Genomic DNA, 12047 nt, shown 5'->3' with positions numbered 1-12047 from the left:
ATCGTCTACCGTTGCGGGGTTTGTGTTCTTTTTTTTTTAGATTAAGGAACCATTCCAAAAGAGTGAGACAGAGTATGTGCAGAAGGAAGAAAAACGGGGCAGCATTGCATGCAATTTGCGTGTGTGTGGGGTTTTTTTTTTGCTGAGGATATCTCCTTTCCCCTTTTTTGTGTTGATTTTCGTTGGCTTCTTGAGCATAGAGTGGCGTTTGCGCAGTTTTTGTTGTTGTTGATGGTATCGTTGGGACTACATAGTTCCGCTCTGGGTTCCCTCCTTGTCCGAGACACTCTAGCGACAATCGCTGACCACCGTCCGACGTACCAGACGCACACCGCATAAAAAAGCACCGAAAATTGCAATTCGCGCGAATTGAGGAAACACAGAGAGGAGACAAAGCCTTCCGATTGCGGTTCGGATTGAGAGAGCGAGAGAAAGTGGTAATTTTGTTTGGGAATTTTTGTAAAATTTATCCTAAATACTGTGCTATAACACAATTTAGGCGTTAAAAATGCCATGTGTGTTGTTGTTAGTACGTTTATAGCATTTGACAGTTGTCGGCTAAGCTATAGCAAACCCTGTTGACAGTTCAGTAGTATGTAAACGTGCGTTGTAAACAATGCACGCGCGAAAAAGAAAACAAACGGACAAGCTATCAAAAAAAAAACAACTGAGCAAATGAGTATAAAAATGAAAACCACTCTCATCTCGTCCCCGTTTCCATGAGAGCGCCAAGCATATTTTCTCTCGCACTGCACGCTCACAGCAAGAGCATAAAAATGTCGCGTGTTTTTTTTTTTTGCGCTCCCATGATGCGCTGCCGGAATGTGCGCGATTTTTATGTTGTTTTCTGCGACATTCATGCGTCGCGAAGAGAGAGAGAGAGAGAAGGCAAGAAAAATAAAGAGAGTGAGAGAAAAAAGCCAAAGTTTTTGAGAGCGTGCGCGCGTCTGGCGAGAGAAAAGAGTGTGCGTGATGCCGGGTTTTTGAGCACGGGTACCGCGATGACGCCGGGTGATTGCGTTGCGTTACGTTAAGCTTGTCGGTGTCATTCATTACGAGTTCAGACACCGTACGGGACGGATGTCGCACGTTTGTTGTGCGCGCGCGCTCTCTCACTTCCGATTTTCGTGGGGTTTTTTTTTCTTCTAGTGTGTGTCCGGTGTGATCTTTCGAATAATTACAAAATCGGCACGATTGGGTGCATCCAATATCCCATCGTTGAGTGCTTCTGTGTCCTGTGAGCCGTGTGTGTGTGAATTTTGAAAAAAGTGTGTAAAATAGTGTTTTTATTTTGGTGGGGTCGTACCATTCTCTCTCTCTCTCTCTCTCTCTCTCTCTCTCGCTCTCGATCGATCGATTGTCTGTTTTGAAACAATTTAAAATTCCTAAAAATCCGTTTGTCGATTACCGGTAATCAGTAAAGTATAGTGTGGGAAGAACGAGAGCCGTAAAGACTCTTACCCAGCCAAATCAAGAGCCAAAACCATAAAATAATATGTGCCGCAAATGAAATGCAATAGATAAATATCAAACAAAAGTACAATACAGTAAAACAAACAAATAACCAAAAAAAGACTACAAAAGAGAGAAGAGAAGTAGAATGAAAAACGAAACGATAAAGCAGATAATGAAAAATGAATGGGCAGTAGCCGTAAATGGGGGTGGTGAATCAGTAGAAGAAGTAGATCCAAAAAGGAAAGAAGAAACACATATTATCAAAGTCTCATTCTTTCGCGAGCGTCAGTGACATTGCTGCTTTTTTCCGGCTTTCCTTTTTACTAGCGAAAGTGTGTTTGTGCGCGCGTGCTGGTGTATGTGTGGGTTGGCAAATTTATGCAAGTGCAAATATTTCACTGCTGAAGAATTGCTTCTGCCTGACTTTGTAACTTTTAAACGTCAGTTCTCATTCCCTTCCTTGTTGACGTTTCTGTTGGAAAATGTCAATTTTGATAGAAGAGCTTCTAGCTAGTTTATTTTTTAATAGTTAGAGCTCTTGTTGATAGTTATCCAAGCATCTTTTAAGGTAACAGAAATTTGCTTAAAAAAATACTCATTGCCAGCAAAGAAGCGCGAAAACAGGGAGTACCATCAAACGTCAAAAGTCTTTGTTTCGGCAAATTTGCCAAACACTCGAACATTGGTCTCCTCGACCGTAGCTTTTGCCCCCGTGGGGATCGTGGTGCGCATACTCTCTAGTTTGTGTTTTGTTTTAACCCTTGAATCCTGTAGCTTTCTTTTTTGGAGATGCGGTAGCTTACAAGCCGCCAGACAGTGTCCGGTGTGAGATATATGCGTGTGTATGTGCGTCTGTTGATTGGGTTGGATTTTTCAATGAATACGAAATTTTACTTGACAACTACCATGCTCTTGACAGATTATCTCCACTCTGGCTGTCAGCAATAAATGTGTTATAATCGTGGCTAGGAAATGGGGGATGGCATTACGAGAATGTATCACTCTATTGACAAACGGCCAAGCGGCCAAACAAATCTGAAAGTTACACTTCAATCACCGGACCCGAGCTGGACACAAAACCATAAAAATGGTCTAAATATAGCCGCCGACGACCACCGCCGGGCCACACTGAAGCGAGCGCTCCGTTAGAAGAGTATGTTAAGCGAAATCAACCACCGAAAGTATGTCGTAAAATCAGCGACACAAAACATAACCTCAAAGTAAGACACACACAAAACAACATGTAGTTGACTCACGCGCGTGCGAACACCACATCCCCGAAACCCCAACAAAGAGACCTCCCAGCTTGGTTGGTTGGGATGCTTTATAAGGGAATCACTGTTTCACACGCAAACAACAACAGCAACAAAAAAAAAGCACGTCCGTGCTCGGTCCGCGGAAGCTTGATAACTCGCCTTCCTTCGCAAGTTCACCAGGGTGTGCGCGAGGTGCTGTAGAAATCGTAAAGTGGTCGTAAACTGATCGTAAAACACCGCTGGACGTGATTTTCGTTCGAATGATGAAGAAGTGATGTGATGGGGACCGTATCGAATAAGATACAGTGTAGCGCGCTTTGCCCCTCAGAAGGCATCATCCGGCGGGAGTGGTTGGAAGAGGAGAGGGAGAGGTCAAACGAGAGGAAAGTTTTACGGATTATGGAAATTGATATGCGTAATATAGTCAGGTCTGAATGCGCTTCACCACCACACTTCGTAAGATAACCCATGCGAGAGAAGGGGGGGGGGCGGATTGCGGGAGAAAGAATGGGGGAGCGAACCAGAAGTTGATCGGTTGCAATTCCTTCTGATGTGAAATCTTATCGTTTTACTTCTTCTTTTTGTGTCGTAAAAAAAGAGCAGTGGTTCGAGATGATCTCTGTGCTGAGGTTAGAATGCCATAACGTATAGTGTGATGCGCCCATGTGATGCTTCTGTGCCAGTGGAAAGTGTAGAATTTTAGCAGAGTGATGAAGGGTGCAAACCTGTGAAAGTTAAGCTGATAGAGGGCGCTGTGTAATCTGCAATCGTAAATGTGTAATAATAAATAAGTGTTGATGAGCTCAACAGCTTGGTGCTAGTGAGAAAAAGGAAAGAAAGAAGAAGCAGAAAAATAATTAAGTGATTCAGTGCTCACCAAGTGATGCAGGGTGGCTGTCTAGTATAGTACAACAATCAACCCAAGAGTTCGATCCCAAAGCTTCAGCCAACAACATCCATAGTAGATGTCAGGTGTCTATGTCGAACCTGCTATAAAGTGCATCTAATTGCAGGCTCCTGGCACTCTGGGACAGTATCCGCAACAATCAAACACTTACAGACTACCGCAGCGGCGAGGTGGTTGCGGTAGCAGCATGCCGTGGCAGACTGGCCGCATCTGTAACAGTGACGGTGCCGTTTGTCCTTACATCTTCAATCAGAACACTGCCGGCGGCGCACGTTGTCTAGCTGCGCGGAAAGGAACCGTATCGCGTACCCTTGCGCTGCTATATGTTCCGTAGGTTGGCGAATCCTGTCCACCATCACCGTTCCCAGGGCCCGGTCCGCAGCGAACAAGATAGCGATTACAGTTCGGATCGAACCATCTAGCCGCACCTCGCAGGAAACTGCGGGGCCGCATAGCCCAAAAAAGCTGGGCAAAGCCGGTGGTGGTGGAGGAGCAGCCGGCAGCAGCAGCTCCGTTGAGTGTAGTGTCCGCGGTGCGGAAGGTGAAGCGGGTGGTAGTAGTACGACCACCGGGCTAGGTCCTGGTTCGCCGACGATGGCCGTCGGAGGCGCCACCTCCGCGTCCGGCGTCGGCACTGCTGCCGCGGCAGCTGCGACGGCGGCGGTGGCGGCATCCGTCGGTTTGAGCAATGCGACCGCTGCCGCCGCACTAGTCTCACCCGCCCAGAATCTCACCCAGAACGCGCTGGCCGCAACCGTAACGGTGGCAATACCGGCTGCTGGTAGCCCGGCTACCGGTGGTGGCAGTGGTACGCCGGCGGTGACAGTCGTTGCACACTCACCGACCAGTGCTAGTGGTGCGGGGGGTAAAACCGTTGTCGAACAGGTTAGTTGGCTGGGTGGGTGTAATGCAGTTAAATGATTATTGTAGTTGGTGCCATGGCCAGGATTTTCAAAGCAATTATCCGAGACTGTTTGGAGTTCTTGAAACAAGAACGCTGGATTGCGAAGCAGTGTCCAGTGTTAACTCCGGATTTCTTTAGATTATCAAATGGGATCTACCAGATTAAAGAGTCAAAAAGCCTTCACAGATCTTCAGACAACAACGCAGTGTCCACACCTAAGCTGACAATTTTTGTGATAATATTTGGTTCCGCGAACAGGGTCCATATTCACATTCATTTGTTGTTGAAAATAATCTCCAGAAATAGTAACACGCACTAGGATACCTTGATTGAACCCTCGATATGACAAAACGTTTGATTAGGGATGGTGTCGTGACCAGGATCCATATAAAATCTAACATCTCACCCATATGTGCAGCCGCTTCAAACAAGCAAACCGCTCAGAACCATTTCGGGGTTGACCTAGAGGTGGGCCATAATACCGCTTCCGCCTTCGGGGTGCGTAAAGTCATCGGATCAGGCCAAACTCTTTATCTAATTGTTTTGCAATTGGTGGCGCACACTAGCATCGATCTGTCTGCAATAATCGGTTTGAGAAAATCTAAACGGCAGCGGTACGATGGATTCGATTATCCCGAACCCGTATTACCAAACGGCGTGCCCTGCATCACGGGGTTTCCTGGTTTTAATCCCTCGTCGAGTCGTATTGCGCCGGGGGTGACTTCTTCGCTAGCCCTGTCCGTTGTGCTCGAACCCTCCGCGCTAGTGTCAGGCACCATTTGTCATCTGTATATTGGTACGCGGAGTGGTGTGCGGTGCTTAATAATGAACGAATCACTCTACGGACAGCGCCACGACACGTGGTTGTGTGTCAATGGCAGTTGGCTACCAGGGAATGCCCCCTTCTGCCGTCGTTTTTATGCAGCTTGAAATCCCACGGGAATGCTTTGGCTCTGTTCTTTTTATTTACAGAGGGAGGATACAAGGACAACAGACGGGAAAGAGGGGTTGAAAATCTCTTCAAAATTCAAATCGTTTTCGTGTGTATGTGTGTGTGAACGAGCAGCAGCCGTCAACTATGTCTAGTGTCCCTAATCTTCGAATCGTTGGATGAGGCCTCACTCCTACTGTTTGCGAAGGGTCGTGCAAAGGGTTTTGAAGAAACACATTATATATACATAGGGGGCGCGAAGTACTTAGATGTGTTGTGCAGGACACACATACACACACACACACACACACACACACACACACACACACACACATGTACACACAAAAAGAAGGGATGGAGATCGAGTGCGGCGGAACTAACCGTAACTGATGATATGATAATGATGATGTTGGCAATGGTTACGAAAAACAACGCCATTCGATAACCCCGAGATTCATCCGCATTCGGTGTAGTACGAAAAAGAGAGGGTCCATTAGGTTTTCGTGCCCTCTTTTTTTTAAACACCAAGCCAGCAAACACAGACGTCTTTGGACGCTTCGACTTGGTTAGCTTAGTCTGGGTTTGTTGGGTATTTGTGCTCAAACGGTTCGTTGATTCTTCCGTTTCGCCATGCATGCTCGACAGCACCAAGGGCTCAAGAATACGTGAAGACGGCATGCAAACATACACGTACTGTTCCACCTAGGCTCTCGCCAACCCTAGTGTTTGCCGGTTCGTTCCGGTCTATCGAAAATCGACGACTTTATTAAGTGGCTTGAACGGCGAAACCCTCCGCACGCTCGATAGAGTCACCGTATGGCCCTGTGCCTGTAGAACAACGGAGGGGTAGAGAACCGGGCACGTCACCGGCCTAAATTTAGTGCGTTCTCGCTTCCTTCCCAGTTTCTTCCCCTTCCCATTGGGTGTTTCTTCGGGGTGCGAACTAAAGTATATTAGTTCTCATTTAAATGTGACAATGGGTGAAAACAAAAACACACTCGCCCGCGTGCGCACAGCGACGGTTTTAGCGACTGCTCCCTAAGCTGGGTGATTGAGCCCGCCATAACTGGGCGATAATCGGGCTTTTCTCACGGGGAAAATCCCTTTTCTTTCCCCTGTGCTGTGTGTTGCTGTGTCGGTTGACACGGTGAAACGCACGTGAAAGAAAAGCCCTCAAAGATAGAGGGGGGGGGGGGAGAGGGATTTTTTTCTTTTTTTTTCGGGACGTGGAGTTAAGAAGGGAACCAACCTTAACAGCTGCAACGGAAATGGAAGATATAGGATGATAGGGGAGAGAAAAAAAAAGCACGACAGGAGGCGCGTGTGGATTTATTGAACAAATTTCTTGAGCCAAGTCACACTCTACACGCGTGTTGGATGTATGGGCATTTTTTGTCGTTTTATTGTAGAAGCTTCTGAGGTGAGGTTTTTTTCTTCTTTGCTGTTGGATTTGCTGTTTGGTTGCATAACTAGAGAGCGATGGAGGAAGGAATTTTGTCCAGGTTGTTTTGATCTTGAACATCGGTGCCGTGAATGTTTGGCAAAGTCCTATATTATCTCCAAATAGTCCACCTCATCTTGAGGATTTAAAGTACTCTTCTGGAGAAAGGACATATTAAGGGATTTAAAAATATTAACATTCTGATACATACCTTGTTGTATTGGCATCATTGGAAATACAATAGTTCTAATGAATATCTCTTCTTCGTGTGAGGACCCAATGACAATCATTTAATGGTTTGATAAGGTTATTGATAGCTCGTAGTTAGAGAGTAAGCTCTCACACCGGGGAAAGGGTGTCTGGATGCGACTGACACCATCTTTTTGCTTTATATTGCAAACAAAACTCACACGTTTTCGAAGATTTTCGAGATAATAGAGACGAACACAAAAATGTTCGACATCAAAATAGTCATTTGCTTTCCAAGAAGCTTCGGCCATCAATTTTGTAACACACAAGTCACAGCTCGCCATCTGTTTTTTCCCAAAAGTTTGCGTGTTGGGCAGTTGTCTAATCTGGCCAGAGCTTCATTGGGCCTTCTTTATGAGCTTTATTTAAAAGCAAAACACACTATTCCAGGAACGAATCTTTCATAAATCCGTGTTTTGTGCCCCCAAAGCTGCAGATGGCTTGCCGTACAATGAGTTTTATCGGGCAAATTAAGCAAAAACGTACCTAAAACGCAACATAATATTTTTGTGTACATTTCCTCATCCGTAAGAACGCAACTTTCAGTTCAGCTGACATTGATCCTGAAAGACGATTTTGTTCAACCATTCTAGCCAGCTGCTTTGACGTTTCCGAACGTTCCGCTGAATTTTCTAAGTGGGAATGTGCACAATTAATTGTCTTCGTTGCAGCTCCATCGTTAATAATAACTGAATAAAGCACGATTATGCCCAAAACCACTCCATAAGAGTGAAGAGCGCTCCAATACCTTCTCATAGGTGTCAAAAAATTGCATAAAGAGTACCACTGAGGGCTCTACTATATATAAGAGAGAGTGGCCAAATTCTAAATGAACAGCAGTTTAGCAGAATGCCTACCAATGTGCTTTGCCCCCAAGTATTAGATTTTGGATTATAATTTGGACTATGATTTGGACATTAACTTAGGGCACTTTTTCACCAGTTTGTAAAGGAAAAGAGTTCTAAATAAGTTTTCTAAGGGTCTGGGCAACAATGGGAAATTCAATTCTCCAAATTCCATTAGTTTAAATAGTATACTTCTTCCAAGGTACGAATGCGAGAGATTCCTTAAAATGTCATGAATATCTGGATTCATTCATCTTTACTCTTTCCTTTCTCTCGTTGTCCGAAGTAATCAATGTGTTCTCCAAATTTCCAACAAAACCCTCCAATGGTGCAACAATTTCTTGAGTAAAAATTGGAAACTGCTGTATGCGTCTTACTATGTCTTCAGACGGCAGGACCCGGAGTTCCTATCCCATCCGGACCAGTTCCTCCGTAGTGAGAACTGACTTATCAACTACGTGGTATCCGGGGCGAGTCTAGTAAGCTGTTTGATGTCAGGCGGGACCTTAAAGGTCGTTAAGCCAAGAAGATGGTGAAGAAGAAGAAGTTTTCTCAATGATTTCTGTGTGTCCTAACAAGCACGTGCACAAGAGCTCTTACACTGTGTCGTCATTCTTCCCACTGGCTAGCGGGCATCTCATCTCTCACCACCGCCACCGAACGACGGGCGCAGATAATAATTTTACTGCTCTATTACACCCCGCTAATGAAGTGTAACTCACGGCCGAGCTCTGGGTGATTAGTAGCATCGAACGTTCCCAACAAAACAACAACAAAAAATCAAAAAATCTTTCACTGTTCTCAGCTCATTAATAACGCGGACTCACCATCTCTCACATCTGTATTTATTAACAACGATACAAGCCAGCTTCATATAAATGCCGTCCTTCTCGTTTGTTGTTTTTTTTTTCTCTGTGTGTGACAGCAAAGACTAATGTCATGTTGGTCTAAGCGCGCTGCTTGCGGTTTTTCGGTATCATAAATAAATGGGTTCGCAATAAATGGTTGCGCGTCCCCGAGACCTCTGCTGCTCGTTGAGATTGAGCGTGGGGGAGCCCTGCAGCTAGGGTATAAATGTGGGGAGAGATAGAAAGAAGAAAAAAACACATACCGGATCGGACGGTTAAACGCTTGTCGAAGATCATTTCCCAACCGCGAAGACGCGACACCCTGGGGCGCGCGCGCACCTCGAAAATCCCGTCGGGAATGAGTGATTTATTGATCGGCCCCGCCGACCGGCGGCCGTATGGTTCGACTCTTTTTTTGTTTGTCTGCGTCTCTTCTGCTTCTTCTTTTTGAATGGTGGTGTCTTGAGTTTAGCACGCATTTAATTGCTTAAGCATATCGTAAGCGCGCTTAATTTCGGCGGTTGTTGTGGATTTTTGGTGATTTTGTTGCGCCTCGTATAAGGAAAATCGAGAGGAATATATTGAACATCAAAGAAGGGGATGGGGGAAGGGGGGAGGGGAGGGGGTTTTGGTTGTAAGAGGGTATTTTTTAGGAGGGTGAGATAAAAAACTGTCGGTTTTTGGTGGATGCCTTTTGGGAATGCTCTCCTGCTGAGGGCCCATGTGTGAGATCACTGCCATTACCGACTTTTTATTATGGACAGAAAATTGGGCGAGATGTTGGTTTTCTCTTTCTTTCCTTTCGGACCAGTGCGAGATATAAAACATTTTGTTTTAAATGTTGTTTAAATAAAAAAAAAATTGAATTTTTGTAAAGGAAGCACATTGAGGAGAACCCTGCAGGACCAAATGTCTTGTTTAAATTCTTATAATTAGTGCATAAATATGTAAAAAAACATGATTGTTTATGGTATCAGCATGTTTTGTTTTGTCGAATTTCCGTTAGAAATATGTGTATTGCTGTCTTTCCAACACTGTATCTGTGTGTGTGTGTGTGTGTCCTTCTTTCTGCATGTATAACCAAACAAGTAGTGGTTTTCTTCCAGTTGTTCTGCAAGCGCCTCTTCGCTTAAAGATCACTTAAAAGCAGAAGCGGCAAGAGGTTTCGCCCTCAGGTTCCTCCCCCGGAAGAGTTTAGGATGGTCCCTCTCAGCTGCTTTACCTCAAGTGCCCGTGTACTCACTGCCGGGAGTGTTTGTGCGCGTGTGTTGAGGTGTGCAAGGGTGTGCAGAAGTGATCTCATCCAGTGTACAAGTGCGCTGGAACAGAAATCCTTCAGAATAGGTTAAGATCGTCTCATCAAAAGTCCGGCTGTTGGTGGGCATTTGCTGTGTATATTTTGTTTTGCTGTTGGTTCGTGATAGATAAACAGTCCAGAGTTGAAGTACCTGCGCTCGGTACTAGCGAGGGGTTTTGGGCTAATGTGTATCCGGGCATTACACTTTTGTCTAGAGAAACCTTTGTTGTGCCACTAGTTGGAGTGATCTGTGCGTCAAAGTTTCTTGAGTTTGTTAACACTTTTAATGTCGAGAATATCTCTGTCAAATGCGCTCTCTTCCTAATAGCAAGGGAGAGCTATTGCATCTCACTCTCTCAGCTTTCTAGTTAGGTGCAAATGAGACACAACAGTCGGTGAGTTACGTCATGAGAATGACAGCCGTACAGCCGGGGAATATTGAACAATAATGTAAAAGGAGGAAAGGTTGCTTACAGGGTTTTTATGCCAGTTCAAGAGAGTAATGCTACCTGGCAGCGATAGAAAATATTCCTCAAAATCGTAAATGCAATACGGGCCCGCAAACCTCTTTTTCAACATGGGATATAAAAGATATCAAATCCGTAAAATCCCAAGTCGCATCGGGACCATTTATACCACATAATTGGGATGCTGCATGGCTGCTGCTGCTTAACATGATAGTACTAAAGCTCGCCGTATAAATATTTCGTGTGTTCTCTGAGAAACCCTGTAGTGTAGAACCATGTCAGGGCTCTTTGGGCGAGGCTCCCAAGTACGTCCATGTAGCAATGAGCTGCTGCGCATTTATTCCCGATTTACTTCGGACACACTCTGGATTTACTCCTGAATTACCACGGTGTTTGTGCTTTACTACAGAACAATGCATTGATCCAGAGCATCGGTATTTTCCGCCTAGTGGCGGATTAATCCAGAGCGCTGGAGCCATAATCCGGAAATTGCTCGGACTCGCCACCATTGCTTAGCTGGTGGATTTGAAGTGGATTTACGATTTCCCATCACTAATTCAAACCCCTTCGGGGGTTTGCTTCGTTTAATTGAGATCCTCCATTTTGTTTTTTTTTATAAATAAATTATTTGAGAATTAATTTAATATTTATAAGCTCAAAATAAACATAAACAGCTTTGTTCTCAAGTAGTATAACGACTAAATGGACATCCACGGCCACTGTCCTTTGATATAGTCGTAGTCGTAATGATTGCAGGACCCCTTTCCTGTGGAAGAATAGTATTGGAACTAAAAAGTATGATAAAAAAGCGTTCTAAATTGAAATTGCAAACCCCCCGAGTGTGTGTGGTGTGGAAAATTGATCCTCCACCGCATACAAACCAGCATTACACACACACACATGCTTCCCCTTATTCACAACATCACCAGACATACAAAAAACCACATCCATTCCGTCCGAAAATCTGTCTAACAGTGGTTTGTTGGCGAATTGCCAACGCTTTTCTCTACCACTTTTCCGTCACACTTTATGTTGTGGTTGGGGATAGAAGGAGTGGGAGGGGGAGCGTGGCTGAAGGGAAGTAGAGGGATTTTGATTTCGGTCAACCAGGTTTCGATGCATTTCAGAATTGTGCATACATTAGTGGTTGTGTGTATTGTTGTGTGCGCCGGTCCCAATCGGTGGTTTAGTTCCGATAGCTCTCAGTATGAATAATTAAATTTAATTAATTTGTTACCTCCTTGTTCCACCATTTTTTTCTTCTGTGTTCTAAATTATGAATGAAATTCAATGCTTCAAAAGTTTTCAGAGTGTGTGTTGTTGCCCTTTTTGGCTTGTAAAAACAAATAATCGACTTAATCGCATGTTTTGTATGTGCATTTGATTTGTTTTCCCATTTCCTTTGTTTATGACTTTTAATAAATAATTATTTACTAGCCTATTTAAA

General features: G+C 44.6%; 4 protein-coding genes across 4 annotated transcripts in view; 1 reads left to right on the top strand and 3 right to left on the bottom strand.

The window, feature by feature from the left end:
• LOC126568348 (vacuolar protein sorting-associated protein 16 homolog) overlaps positions 1-12047 on the bottom strand; it is a 335612-nt gene that overhangs the window by 134211 nt on the left and 189354 nt on the right. The gene's annotated exons all lie outside the window — the stretch shown is intronic.
• Positions 1-12047, bottom strand: part of LOC126559745 (GATA zinc finger domain-containing protein 1-like) — a 357373-nt gene that overhangs the window by 230030 nt on the left and 115296 nt on the right. The window lies entirely within an intron of this gene.
• LOC126561343 (40S ribosomal protein S15Aa-like) overlaps positions 1-12047 on the bottom strand; it is a 108254-nt gene that overhangs the window by 34052 nt on the left and 62155 nt on the right. The window lies entirely within an intron of this gene.
• LOC126560048 (nascent polypeptide-associated complex subunit alpha, muscle-specific form) overlaps positions 1-12047 on the top strand; it is a 79965-nt gene that overhangs the window by 15676 nt on the left and 52242 nt on the right. The window lies entirely within an intron of this gene.

Source organism: Anopheles maculipalpis, chromosome X (assembly GCF_943734695.1).
Source record: "Anopheles maculipalpis chromosome X, idAnoMacuDA_375_x, whole genome shotgun sequence".
Classification (NCBI taxonomy): Eukaryota; Metazoa; Arthropoda; class Insecta; order Diptera; family Culicidae; genus Anopheles; species Anopheles maculipalpis.
This window is presented reverse-complemented; position numbering and strand designations above follow the sequence as displayed.